The sequence below is a fragment of the Rhodnius prolixus genome, unplaced genomic scaffold, assembly GCF_049639745.1.
Source record: "Rhodnius prolixus isolate KJV_2025 unplaced genomic scaffold, Rpr scaffold_7, whole genome shotgun sequence".
NCBI lineage: Eukaryota > Metazoa > Arthropoda > Insecta > Hemiptera > Reduviidae > Rhodnius > Rhodnius prolixus.
In genome coordinates, this window is record NW_027411582.1 from 20,205,280 (window position 1) to 20,220,355 (window position 15,076).

General features: G+C 33.0%; 1 protein-coding gene across 5 annotated transcripts in view; it reads right to left on the bottom strand.

The window, feature by feature from the left end:
- Window positions 1-15,076, bottom strand: part of LOC141447157 (transmembrane ascorbate-dependent reductase CYB561-like) — a 246,981-nt gene that overhangs the window by 79,037 nt on the left and 152,868 nt on the right. The window lies entirely within an intron of this gene.

The following is a 15,076-nucleotide window of genomic DNA, read 5'->3' on the forward strand; positions in this document are numbered from 1 at the left end:
ATGTAAGTAAATCGGACTTTTAGGATTTCAAACAGAAACATTGAGTCGCTTTGATTTTTCCTAGAGTTAATTTACCCTAAACTCAATACAAACACTATAGTTACTAAAAGTTTTTTTCCTATTTACTGTAGACCTCAAACCTCACATTTCTGCTGGAAGAATTTCTACAATTGGACACGATGACAACAGTAATTCTGATTCTAAAAAGAGAAAGTAGACAGATAACTTTTTACATGCTTAATAGTTAAACACACAGGAGATAAGCTTTTAATTCAGTTAACACAATTAAATACAGAGAAATCGATGTTGTGAAAGAATTGTAGGTGGAACTAACAAACGGTTACCACATTATTAATGTTTTTTAAATTGAAATTGTCATCAGACCTGTTAAAATTAGTGCAGCTTTGAAAGAATTGTATCTATTAGAACAATGGAAGTGTAAAATTTGTAATATTGAACCCACTGGCCCATACGATATTCTTTACACCTTACCAATTTTCAAACACTGAATTTCAAAATATTTAATTCCATGTAACATTATCACACATTTGTAATTATAATGTACACACATTAATTCGGAATTTTATCTTAGAGCGTAACCTACCACTTACTAAATCATATCATTTCCCTAAAATCAGTTTTCCAAAATAAAGTATATCAACTGGAACATATAGAACGACGAAGATATATTGAAATTAATATAGTTCAAGTAAGCGAATTAATATAAATAGTTTGAGTGAGCAGATTATTAAAGTTTGAATAAGTGAATTATTAAAGTATGACTAAGCAAATTCATAAAGTTTATAGGAGCATATTAATAAGTTATGATATTTATAAACCTGTATGAGAGTTTAGCGAACCTATCGTAGATGTATCAGCCAAATAGCAGGAAAAACCTTTTTGCCATCGCCAAAATTAAATGCAGAAGTACAGATACAGATTTCTGTTTATCTCTTGTGAAAATTTTATTTCAAAATTTGACTATGCTATTATTAGATATTTAGTAATGATCATGTTATCAGAAGAATGGGTTCTACCATTTTCCTTGAATTTTTCGTACTGTGCTGCTCATACCAACGAAGGTAAACCACAAGTATGTATTTCTCGCTAATGTAACTTGTTGTTTCAAGTAAAATGTACTCGAATTCTCGCAAATGTGTAAGACATGTTCTAGGTCTAGGAACATAGGTTTTACTCATACAATAAGAACCGTTTTCGGGAACTAGAAATTCAATTTAATCTCTAACAAGATAAGCAAAAGATTAATTTCTGCCTTAACAAAATCACATATTTGAGGATGAAAAACATTTTATAAAGGAACAATTGTTATTCTATTTACCAAAAGAAAATAACATGAATCAATTCAAGAATTGGACCGAATTAAATTTCAACTGTTGAAAAACCATAACTTCAACTATTAGTGTCCGGCATTTATAATGTAGATGGTTAACACTGGCCTCGTACAGACTGTGTTGTGTTTTCTAGAGAAAGTGTAACGAATAACTGCTTCCTACAGAGCTATCATTCATTCCGAATGTTTTTTTAAAGCTAGTTTTCTTACGCATTGATATTTACTATTCATGCTTCTCAACATACTTTAAATTCTGAGTTGGAGAGAGTTCACTTTTTTTTTTTTTACAAAAAAAGCTTCCAAATTCTGCCACGATTTCGCTGTTTTTTATCTACTAATATCTTTAAAATATTTGCAGATTTTAATGTATGTACATCTTTTAAATAAAACTTAATACTTTTAATAATATAAAAGAATTAAAATTCAGGGATCATTTTTTTCTTAATATCGATGGCTACATCCATCTTGTTGTTATTGTTAGTGACATTGTAACACACTTTTTATTTTATTATTTGGTTTCAAATTTTTTTCTATGCATATCTGAAGTTTATCAGAAACAATAAAAACATTCGTGCTTCAATAATTAAAAAAACTACCTTATCCAGCATTATGTACCTAACACATTTTCAATCTTTTCTTTTTCTTTGAGATTATTGTAATTCCTTTTTATTTTTTGTCATTGTTAGAAATTCACAGATAATCAGTTTTGGATAACTTCAAATTGTTGGTGGATGTTTCATTAAGCTTTGAAAAATAGAAATGAATCTAGTGTAGGCTAATGTTCATGTGAAGATTTATTATTTTACACTTCTTACATCATTGATCATTATTCTTTTTCCTACATCCTAAAGATCCAATATTGGTTTAATAAATATGCTTTAAGCAATTTATACATCAATCTATTTGCTGTGCAGATGCTTCTGGCTGCTTATCTTCCGAATGCAAGCCTCTCCGTGGAGAAGGCCCATGAGCATTGAGCTATTTTCTTGTTTTTAAATTTGTGGTTCCTATTTTCGGACCCACTCCTTTGACTTCATAATTTCTTTTCTCTCATTTCTGGTACTGGATCCTCCATTATTTCTTAAAGTTGTGGGTAAATCAAGTTCCTCATTATTGAGTCCTGTACTACATAAGCAGTGAATTCCACTAGCTAGAATGATGTTCACTTGATTTCTTAATGTTTTTTTCTGTGGACAAAATCAACACTATTAGTTTTCTATTAATTTTATGATATTTTGGAATTGTAAGTCAGCTTGGAAACCATCTTGATAAAGAGAACCACTTTCATTTCAGGCCAGCTGCTGAAAAAGTTCAGATCTACATTAAAACAATAGATTTTTCATTAAAGTAGTTGCACAAAAGTGATAGAGGAATGCTTTATTTTGACAGCCAATCAGAAATTCTTCCCTCTTATTTCTAAGAAATACTACCTTTAGATGCACCTCATCCACCCAGTTTTTTTACCAATGATGGTACCGATAAGCTCGAGTATGAGATTGCTAATTTTAAAGCTCAATAAATAATCGTTCCTCGAGTGTGAGGGAAGATGAGTATAGCGTGGAAGCCTTTCATCTCTTTTCGAAACTCTTCTAATGAGACAATTTTGGAACAATTGTCTGTAATTTTTGAATTGCGCTTGGTCATAGAAAGAATTTCAATTATAAACTTTGCTAAAAACAACTTCAGTAAAGCATTATCGTTACTCAATATGGTGAAAAAGAACAGTAAAAACTACTAAATATTTTCTTCAATTCTAAAAAGACTACTAATAAAACGTTTGTTACGAACAACGCTATCCGTCTTTGTTATCAAGTTTAATAATTCGTATTATAACAAGAGTTATCTGGCGTTATAATCATTTACTCAGCATGAAGAAAAAGTGAAATCTGTATATTTACTGAAGAACAAGTTTTAAAGAACGACAGAGAATCATGAATAACATTAGAATATAGGAACTAGATAGTAAATTGTACAACTGCACAATTTTCCCATTACATAGTAATTAGTGGAACGCCACTGTTCCATATAAATTCAACGTCTGTTGTTTTCGCACTATACTATTTCATGTTTGGGTACACTATAATGAGCCATAGAAAATAACAATAGTAGCTATTGTAACCTTCAATGACAATCAAACTTCACTGAACAGGAGTCCATTTAATTGACAACTATATGTATAGTAGCTCAGACTTTTTTTTTTTATTCTCTTATTAAATTGGACTCTAATATATGATTTATTAAATATAATATGGAGAATAAGAAAGTAAATAAAATATAACTATCCATTGTATTACCTTCCATATAAAGTTAGTTTCGAGTTATTTTATTAAATATAGAGCAACTTTTAATAAAACTAGCTTTCCTATGCTGTATATCATTAAAAAATGAAATGCAGCAAAATAATTCCAGAAGCAAAAAAGGCGTGGACTAGTTGTACAACATTTCTTGCTTTATCAAGGTAAAATAGCTTGATTAATCATGTAATTATTATTTATATGATTTTAAACAATAAGTATGAAGCACATAATAAATGTTCAAGGGGGAAAATTGTTTACTGCAATAGTCATACTAATGCAATTGATTAATGAAATATGTTTTATTTTAAAATTCAGTAAAAATATAATGTATTAGAGTGGCTAAGAGTTTTGGGGTCAGAGGTATTCTCAGTGTATTGCTTTCTATTTTGAGAGACCAAATCTTGGTCAAGTAGTTGATGCCGAAAATGACTAGCTTAAGGAATCCCTTTTAACATTGTATTCTACTTACCTTTCTAAATATCTTCAATTCTATCTTTTCTGTATTTTCCCCATAACATTTATTAGTTTAGCGAAGGGATTGCGCAGTGGTAAGGAAACATCCTTTTAGATGTTTCCTACCTCTTTACAGCTCACTGTCCGTTAATTGTCAGAACAAGAGAACAGAGGTTCAGAGGTCCGGTAGTGCACTAAACTGGGCTCGTAAGCTGATAACAGATGTTTATGTCCTTAATAACCAAATTAATTTTTGGGGAGCATTCCCGGGAAACAGTCATTAAGAACAAGTTACAGTTCACCGTCTGCTTCGCCTACTGAAATCAAGTAACATTTTAAAGCTAGCTGAAAATTTTGAAATTTAAAAAAACAAAATCAGTTAACCAAAAGTGCAATTTTACCAAGTAAAATTTTAATTTTTAGAATTTTCCGAAAAAAACGGTTATACAGGGTGAGGCAAAAGGTATGAACCGGTTTTAAAGGGATGTAAAACAGAAACAATTCAACTTACAGAAATTATGTTTATATTGTTTAATTCAGTACAGAATCTAGTTTTTTTACATTAAGTTTGAAAGATGATATCACGTAGGTGGCTGCCGTCAGCCGCGATGCACTCTTGATGGCGAATTCTGAACTTTTCAACCTCTCTTCTGCACATTTCGATGATGAGTATTGCCATAACTTCCTCTCTGGGAAATTCACTAGAGGCCACTTCACTCCCCTAAAGTGACTGTATGGTGTGCAGTATCCCAATTTGGGATTATTGGTCCTTTCTTTTTCGAGGATAATGGGCGAACCGTCACTGTCACCGCTGAGCGCTATGTGACAATGTTGGAAGAGTTTTTTTTTAACCTGAGCTGGAAGAATTGAGTGAAGCAACTAATCTGGGAGACATCTGGTTCCAACAGGACGACACTGCTAGGATTTCAATGGCCGAGATTGAGGAAAGTGTTCGTCCAGCGCCTCGTCTCTTTGAGGGGTGACGTGGAGTGGCCTGCGCGCTCACCAGATTTGAGCATTTGTGATTTTTTTTTCTTTGGCGGTACATAAAGGAAAAAGTTTTTAAACATCGTCCACATACCCAGGAAGAACTTAAGGACAGAATCAGAGAGGAAGTTACGGCAATACCCATCGAAATGTGCAGAAGAGAGGTTGAAAACTTCAGAATTCGCCTTCAAGAGTGCATCGCGGCTGACGGCCGCCACCTACGTGATATCATCTTTCAAACTTAATGTAAAAAACTAGATTCTCTACTGAATTAAACAATATAAACATAATTTCTGTAAGTTGAGTTGTTTTTGTTTTACATCCCTTTAAAACCGGTTCATACCTTTTGCCCTACCCTGTATTATTTTTTTTTTTAAGTAGTACCTTATTTTGTAACCATTCATAGACCTATCACTTTCATATTATTTTTGCTAAAGTATGATGGGGTCATATATACAGGAGAATCTCTTAATTGAATGAATTTTGATTTTAGGTTGATTTCATCAATTTTGGGCGATACTTTCTGGTGCACTATAATGTTAACACTTCTCGACCCTTATTTACTTGAAAGACTAGCAGTTATTCCTCATTCCATATACATTTAGTAAAAAGAAACTAAAAATAAATAACTTTCTTCCAACGTTATTAATGTGTAATTTATTTTTTGTAAAACACTTTAAAATCAAATTGTAAATGAAATTAATTAACAATTATAATACAAAAAATAACAATTGTTGGTGGTGTTTACCTTTCAATGATGACTATGAATAAGAAATGAATAACAATATATTCATCAATGTATTTTATGAATGAATTGTTCTCACGATACTAGCTGAATATCTTGACTTTAAATCGTGCCAATGTGTATGCACGGGTGCTCAAAACGTACAACTTCACAGTCTTTCTTACATCCTTGCTACTATGCATAATATAATGAACTTCCTCCTCACCAAAAAAATACCATTTAGAATGGTTGATAGTCCTTTAAAAGTATCTCTCTTAGTTGTTTATTCTATACTTATTTACTTATTATTTAAAATAGGTAGTACTTATTTAAAAATCATTTTCGCTTATTTATTTTAATCCAGAAAAAAGTAACCTAAAATTTTTGAAACATGTTGTGATAATTATAAATAATTAAAATAATATTTATGTAACTTATAATTTATCAGATTTCATTAGACTGAAAAATAATTTTCCTCTATAAAAAAACCAGTTTTATCTAATTTATACATTAACTTTCACCGAAGTTATCTTTAATTAATGTCTCGTAGACATAAAGAGAAGAATCAGTGTCCAGTTATCTATGAAACATGTTTCCTCTTTGCTTTCTTTATTGATGTTAAATACAGAGGCGGCTTTTGAACCTTTTTTTTTAGTGGAGCAATCTCAACCCTTTCCTTATGGGTCTGAAAAAAAATATTTAAATTTAACTTTCTCATATTCTGAGATTTAACTACAATATGACTTTGTTTACGAATATATGACCGTACTTTTTTTTGAAGTGCTAAAATGGCAACTAAAATTTAGCCAAGTCACAGATCTTCCAGAACTCTCCTGTTCTTGCAGAACTGCTTTAAATCTCAGTAGTTCAATGTATTTATTTTATTAATGGATAACCTACATTGCCGAACAAAAGTCTGCATACATTCTGAAAATTTGTCTTTAATCTCGGTCGGAAAGGATATCTCGCATGGCTTTTTTGAATAATGTTTGTAATGTTACGATATGAAAATCCTTGATTATTTAATTTAACTATTAATCTGCGTTCTGTCACAGGAATTTCCTTTCTTTGGTGAACCATTTTAAATAATAATAAATTCTTAACTAACTCAGATCCGCCTATGTTCGCGTTTCAACTATAACTAATAAATTTGTAAATATTAAGATTTACCCTAACTAGTAAGTATTATTATAATATTGCATTTATCAATTCTGTATGTGGACTTTTGTTCAGGCATGAACTCCGATCTTTTTATTTATCATGCAATGGGAGATGGCAGAGGTCTTTTCATCTCTCATATACGAGGGTCGTTTGAAAAGTCCGAGCAAAAATAAAAACTACTTAATTTTTTGGGGTAAACCTTTTTTATTTTTCAACATAGTCTCCTTTTAGACTTATACACTTCGTCCAACGCTGCTCTAGTTTGTTGATCCCTTCCGAATAATAGGATTTCTCCAAGTCTGAAAAATAGCCATTCGTTTCTGCAATCACCTCCTCGTTTGAATAAAATCTTTTTCCCGCCAGCCATTTCTTCATATTGGGGAACAAATAGTAGTCTGAGGGAGCCAAGTCTGGAGAATAGGCGGGATGTGAAACGAGTTGGAACCCTATTTCCATTAATTTTGCGACCACAACTGCTGAGGTGTGAGCTGGTGCGTTGTCGTGATGGGAAAAGACTTTTTGTGGGCGTTTTTCTTGCAGCTCGGTTTTCAAACGGTCCAATAACGATGAATAATATGCACCTGTAATAGTTTTACCCTTTTCCAGATAGTCGATGAGGATTATTCCTTGCGAATCCCAAAAGACAGTCGCCATAATCTTTCCGGCCGAAGGAACGGTCTTCGCCTTTTTTGGCGCAGATTCCCCCTTGGTAACACATTGTTTAGATTGTTCTTTGGTCTCAGGAGTGTAGTGATGTATCAATGTTTCATCCACAGTAACGAAACGACGCTTAAAGTCCTGCGGATTCTTCTGGTACAGCTGCAAACCGTCCTTGCAACACTTCACACGATTTCGTTTTTGGTCAAGCGTGAGCAATCGCGGCACCCATCTTGCGGATAGCTTTGTCATGTCCAAATATTGATGCAAAATATTATGTACCCGTTCATTCGAGATGCCCACAGCACTAGCAATCTCACGCACCTTCACTCTTCTGTCATCCATCACCATATCATGGATTTTATCAATGATTTCTGGAGTAGTAACCTCATCAAGGCGTCCAGAACGTTCAGCGTCACTTGTGCCCATATGGCCACTCCGAAAATTTTGAAACCACTTATAAACTGTTCTAATCGAAGGTGCAGAGTCACCATAATGTTTATCAAGCTTCTCTTTAGTCTCCTGAGGCGTTTTGCCTTTCATAAAGTTTCAACACACGAAATTCTTTTTCGTCCATTTTTTGAAAATCACTCGACTTCCTCGATTCAAACGAATGCCAAACACAAAGAAATAGACCGATCTGGCTGAAACTTGGTGTTTGTTCTTCCAAGAGATGCTACTAACTAAACATAACCTCGATACGCGCCAGTGGTGCTACCTCTCTGACTTTGCACGGACTTTTCAAACGACCCTCCTATATATTTAGTAACAATAGTTACAAATGTTTAAATCACATTTTTACTCTAATAATTCTTTATTTTGAAAATTCCCGAAGTATTGTGGTGTATGTAGCAATACCACTGTATAAATTCCAAGTCTTGAATAGCAGTCACCGCTAGCTGTCAGCTGCAGATCTTTCTCTAATCCATTCTCTCTTTTACCTGTATACCATTATATATTTTCTCTTATAAATGATTGAACAAAATATTTCAGCAGTACTGAAATATCATAGGTACTGGAATTGAGTGTAAGCACTAGAGCTTTGGATCCTGCATATGTTTTTTTTGAAAATATGTCAGTGGGAATGTTTTTTTTTACTTTCTCGAAAAACTTAGAAGGTAGTACTGTGATTGCGTCAAATTTTCGAATTTGACTTCTCACCGTAAATGCTCGTTTTTTAAAACAAAAAGAAGTTTTAAAAAAATCCGTCAATTTAAAGGGATATTTATGCAAATCTGAAAATGGCTGTCAAGATTTTCTTAGACATTCCAATATTTCATTAAACATAAAAGCTTTTGCATTTTGTCACTCCTTCATAGGAAAATTGATACTCAGGTTAGGGCAACCATTAGGTGATCTAAAGTGTCACCTCAAGACAGTACAGGGAGGCTTTAAAGGGCTTATTTTACCAGGGGATGTTGATTAACCAAGAAAAAAAAATAATCCTGATATGAGCCGTTTATTTTGAAAGTGGGGCAAGTCCATTTTTGAAAAAAATGAAGATAATGGTAATTATAGATAAAACTTAGTATGATCTTTTTATCTGTAAACAATTTAGAGTAAAAAAAATTCAGAATCCTAATATTTGGGAGATGGAAGTTTTAGCTCTTAACAATATTGTAAATATGTTTAGTTTGAAAATGGCGCAAGTCCATCTTAAGTTGAAATTATTTAACTGTACAGCAAAATTTAACTCCGGTTGCTGTATGGTGAAGCAAATGTGATGGTTTTAACATCATGTCTGAATAATGTAGGGTGTTTTTATCTATCTATCTTTGATATTGGTAATTGGTGATTGTACAATATTTCATAAAATTTATTATTATTTAATAATAATAAGTTCATCTTAATTTTGTGTTTCGATAATAACACCAACATCGGGAAATTTTAGTACTATTGGCTCTGAAAAACTGTAAATTGTATAACATTCGACTTATATTATCGGCTATCAAGTAAGTTGTGTTGTTTTGTGCTCGGTGTACGAAAAGAAGTTTCATTATTTGAAAATTAATGACGGATTGTGGTTTATTTTATAAAAAGAAAAAATGGCTGAAACCGATTACAACGGTAATTATAACTCTGATGCATCTGAAAGTGAATTTGGTAGGTAACCAAAATAAAATAAAAATACTTTTCTGGGTAATAACGCCATTTCAATAAAATCCTCATTTGCAAGTAATTTTATTATGTTTGTAGAAATAAGACCCGATGACAATCGGTAATAAAAGAAGAATCTTGGAATCAGAATTCTGAATACGAAGGCAATTCGGACCAAAATGATTCAAAAGAAGAAGAATAGTTGAACTATTGATTAGTATTTTGTTTTTATTGTTAAAAAAAGACTGATACGACTGAAATATTATCCATTTAAATCAACGATTACAATAATTCATTAATTTTGAAAGTGAGGCAAGTCCATTTAGTTATAATAAAACCTTTATTTTTCTTAGTCAGCACTATAAACACTATTGGATTATAAACTTACATTATCTAACACCACAAAATACAAAAAAATATGTCTATTAATATTTACCAATATTTTTAAATTTATTGAAACGCAAAAACCTTAAATATCTCGAAATAACAAAAAATGGACTTGCCCCACTTTCAAAATATAAACGGCACATATCTTAACTGATTACTGTAAAGTCATCAATCTCGCATTAGATGGGAAATTGCTTGATTTTCTTTTTGGTAATTTTGCGGACAAACAAAGGAAGGATAGCCGACCTTATTGAATTGCTAGATTTAGTGGTTAATGATCTTTAAAAGTTTCACTGTATTCGGTGGTTCACAGCCGGATGACAGAATTGGCCACGGCTGGAGCTTTGGAGTAGGGTGGGAAAAGAGGACATTTTTCGCTACAAAAAGGTGGAATTTTCTCCTTGCCTTGAAATTTTTATTTTCATTAGTGGTGAAATCGCAAATTATACTGAAACGTAGGCTAAATGTCATAACTTATCTAGAACCGCATTTAAAAATCAGTTTTCAGAAAAAAATGTAATTCAATAGTTTCAGTTTACCTGCATGTTGCGACCTTGTTATGTACTGAACAATTTATAAGTCTCTCATATGAGCCTACAATCTATATTATACAGTAAATATGTGTGTTCTCTTAGTGCATACAAATTAAAGGAATTCTGCTTCGGAATAATATCAGATTTGGATAAATTAGTTTCGGCCAAAATTAGTCAATACATTTCTTCCTTCTGAGATGTTCTCCGCCATTATTTTTCTCTTGAAAATGGTAAAATAGATTTTATGAAACTGCATGGTAATAATATGATTTAAATGAATTTCAATCTGCGCCAAAAAAGGCGAAGACCGTTCCTTCGGCCGGAAAGTTTATGGCGACTGTCTTTTGGGATTCGCAAGGAATAATCCTCATCGACTATCTGGAAAAGGGTAAAACTAAGGGTAAATAGACTTGGCTCCCTCGGACTACTATTTGTTCCCCAATATGAAGAAATGGCTGGCGGGAAAAAGATTTTATTCAAACGAGGAGGTGATTGCAGAAACGAATGGCTATTTTTCAGACTTGGACAAATCCTATTATTCGGAAGGGATCAACAAACTAGAGCAGCGTTGGACGAAGTGTATGTGAACATAGTCTAAAAGGAGACTATGTTGAAAAATAAAAAAGGTTTACCCCAAAAAATTAAGTAGTTTTTATTTTTGCACGGACTTTTCAAACGACCCTCGTATATACAGTATGTCGAGCAGAATTATAGCCAACGTTGGAGTTCTTCTTTTATTATTATGCAATTTTTTGTGAACACAGCAACAGATTTTAATTGTTTTTCACTTACACAATTTAAGAGGAGATCTAACCGGTCTAAAAGACAATAATTATAAGGCAAAATAAGACCAATGTACTTTGTTCTGAAACTACTGAAGAATTTACATTCAATCAGAAAATGAGCGGCCAATCTTCATTAATAATCAAGACATAATATTACACCACATTTGCTTGTTGCAACAACCGTTGCAGTCGAAAATTTCAATAAAAGTTTTTAAAAAAAATAATAATAATTTCTTTATTGCTGGATTGGACAGTTTTGGTGAATGAACAGCAAAAAAATTTTTTTTTTTAATGAAAAGGTTAGATTATTTTAACTTGCTTTTCTCTCGTAAGTCGCACAGTTTTTATTTCCTGAATTTTCTTTTAACAATGAATAGAACATCAACAAAAAAGTTGTTATTGAATAATTTGTGTTTACAAAAACATTCTTTTATATCCAACTTTTGTTACGGTTAAAAAAAAGTATCTTAGAAAAAGTAGTTGAATGTATTTGGAGGTGGATATCAGTTTGTTTATACTATTTTCTTGTCGGAGGACTTATTGATAGTTTACATTTGTTTTGGTTATAAAGTTAGGCAAGTATTCAAAATAATCAGAGCGTAAATACTCTTGACAATCAGCCAATGGTGTTCCGTTTTTTATTTACTTTTGTGGCAATAATAATAAATCAGCATTTAATAATTATTATAATGATTAAGTATCTAAATTTCCATACTGTTAATATGGACCGTTTATTTTGAAAGTGGTATAAGTCCATTAAAAAAAAAAAAAAAAAAAAAAAAAATGAGATATCACGTAATTCATGCTTAATTTTATGTAATTTTTTTATGTATAACTAGTCCGTGTTTAATTTCTTGAAAAATTCCCATGTTTTGTAGGATTTAAAATTGGTCGGTAAATGAAGTCGCATAATCATCGATTATGAAAGTAAGTATGGTGTAAGTCCACTTGACAGAGATAGGCGGCTTAGCAGATGGTTGCCGATCAGTAGCCTGTTATTTTACATTTGTTTTATATTTAGTGTCATGTTACGTGTCAAGAGTTTATCTTCAAAATGTGATTTAAAAAACCGATAAGAAAAAAACACTAATGGAGAACAGGTAAACTGGTTGCAAACATGTTGGATGAGGTTTCTCAAAAGTGCACCTTATACTATTTTATATAAAACATCGATGAAGGACAAAGAATTTTTAAACTATAAATTTGTTACCTACATATCCTGGAAGACCGCTAAAATTTGAGAAAATCGCCATGGCGTCTTTGTTCCAAGATGCAAGGCCTATTACTTATGAAAAATATAAAGACATCAAGCAGTTATTACCTTATATATCTCCGGTGCATCATGCATATTTCGAAACACTGCCACATGCAGAGCATAAGTAAATGCTATCAATATCTTGTAATTTTAACAATGTAATTAGCGTTTAAAAGTAAAATTACTGCTTCTATTTTATTTCGTGTCATTATTATTAAATTTTGTCAACAAAATTGGATTAATATGAAGTATATTATTATTTATTAAAATGAAATATTTTATTATTATATATTAGTATATTATTATTTGAAAATATAAACTGCTCCACAAAAAAAGTGGCGCACTTTGAAAAAAGCGTTTATTTTTTGTTTTATCACATTTTGGGGAAAGATTATTAGTTTTAATTATTTTCATAAACTGTCAGGGAACAATTAATCGAATCAAGGTCCAAAGTTTCTTGTAAATAGAGAAGCAATGCCTCGTTTAATCCCCTTCGGTCTTTTTGTGTAAACAACAACATGAACTTCACCTCAACAGTAAATAAATTTATTGACCTCTACAGTTGCGTTTCGACTTTTTTCAAGCTGAAAGCATTGCAAACTCTCAATTACAGCAGAGCAAGTGGCCCGTATTATTGCATTAGTTGAGGATAGACGGAGTCAGCGGTACGCAGCTCGAACGTTAGGGTTGCCTGAGACCACCGTCCGTAGAGCCATCCATTGTTACCAGGAGACAGGCCTCTGCACTCGCAGACAAGGTTCGGGTCGACCAAGAGCCACAGAAGCACTAGATGACCGATTTATCAGAATTCACACTCTAAGAAATCGTACATCAACTGCTTCTGAAACAGCTCAAACACTGCTTACTGTTCGTGGAGTTTCACTCAGTGCCGAAACCGTATGAAGAAGGTTTGCTGAAATGAATTCACGCTCTAGGAAGCAAGCCACGGGACCATTGCTCACCGTAGACCATCGGAGAGCCCGTCTAGAGTTCGCTAGGGAACACCGCAACAGGTCTGAGAACGATTGGAGAAACTTTCTCACTTCAGACGAGTCCCGTTTTGCTCTCTACGCACCTGATGGGTTTACCCAGTTTACCGAAGGCCTGGGGAGCGCTACGCTCCGTGCAATATTTCTGGTAGACTACCATTCGGAGGTGGTTCAGTGCTGGTGATGGCTGGGATTTCTATGGAGGCTAAGACTGAGCTCCACATGTTCAACAGGGCAATCTTGAATGCAGATTTGTATGTGAGGGAAATTTTGCAGCAATATGTGATACCCTATGCACTATTTATTGGGGAGAATTTTATTTTTATGCGAGATAATGCCCGACCACACACACACTGCCGCCTGTGTTGTTCAATATCTACAGGACACTAGCATTCGTGTTTTGAGGTGGCCAGCACGCAGCCCGGATTTAAATCCAATTGAACATCTTTGGGATGAGCTGGGTAGGCGATTAAGATGGAGAAATAATCCTCCCAGGAGCTTAGAAGAGTTGCGAGGTGCTCTGGTGGAGATATGGCAGGAATTAACACAAGATTTCGTGAGAAATTTAATAAGGAGTATGCCGAGGAGATTGGATGCAGTAATGCGAGCAATACACGTCACTAAAACTCTTTTTCTCTTTTTTGAATCGGAAGAAATACATTTTTTTTCTAAACTCATTTTTTGCCGAGAAGTACTTTTTTGTTAAATTAAAGGTTTTCATTTCTTTTGGATCATTTTTTATTTTATTTTAGCCCTCCCGTAACTTTATACTTCTTATATTTGCTAACTGAAATAAAATGTAGAACAAAAAAGTTACAGAGAAAAAAAAATAACGCATTTTTAAAGTGCGCCACTTTTTTTGTGGAGCAGTGTATATTATTTGATTTTTCAAAATTGAAATTAAACGATTTTTACAATTGTCTAATTTTGAATGTGGTGTAAGTCCATTTGCAGCCCGTAAGTATACATCAGTTTAGTAAAATACGCCTAACACAAATTTATATAACCAAATTACATATTGATAAAACGGTAGAAACATTGCCAGACTTCATATAATTTGTCTAAATTTTATAATTAACAGTTATGTTAACCTTTAATTTTCTCGAAATGAGAGAAAATGGACTTACATCACTTTCATTCAAAATAAACGGTCCATATAATATTTATTTATTATGATTTAAGGGCGCCTCAACATCACGAGGATATGGCGCCCGCAGCCTTTTTTTTCAGTCTCTCAAAGACAACACTGCCCAATCACTGGACAGTAAGCTGTAAGAAGATCTCCTATGAAGAAAAAATCTAAGGGGTCAGCAGCTGGATTCGAACCCGGGACTTTCGCGTGGGAGTCCAATACGTTAACCGCACAGCTAAATTACCTTCCTTTGCTAATATGGAAGAAT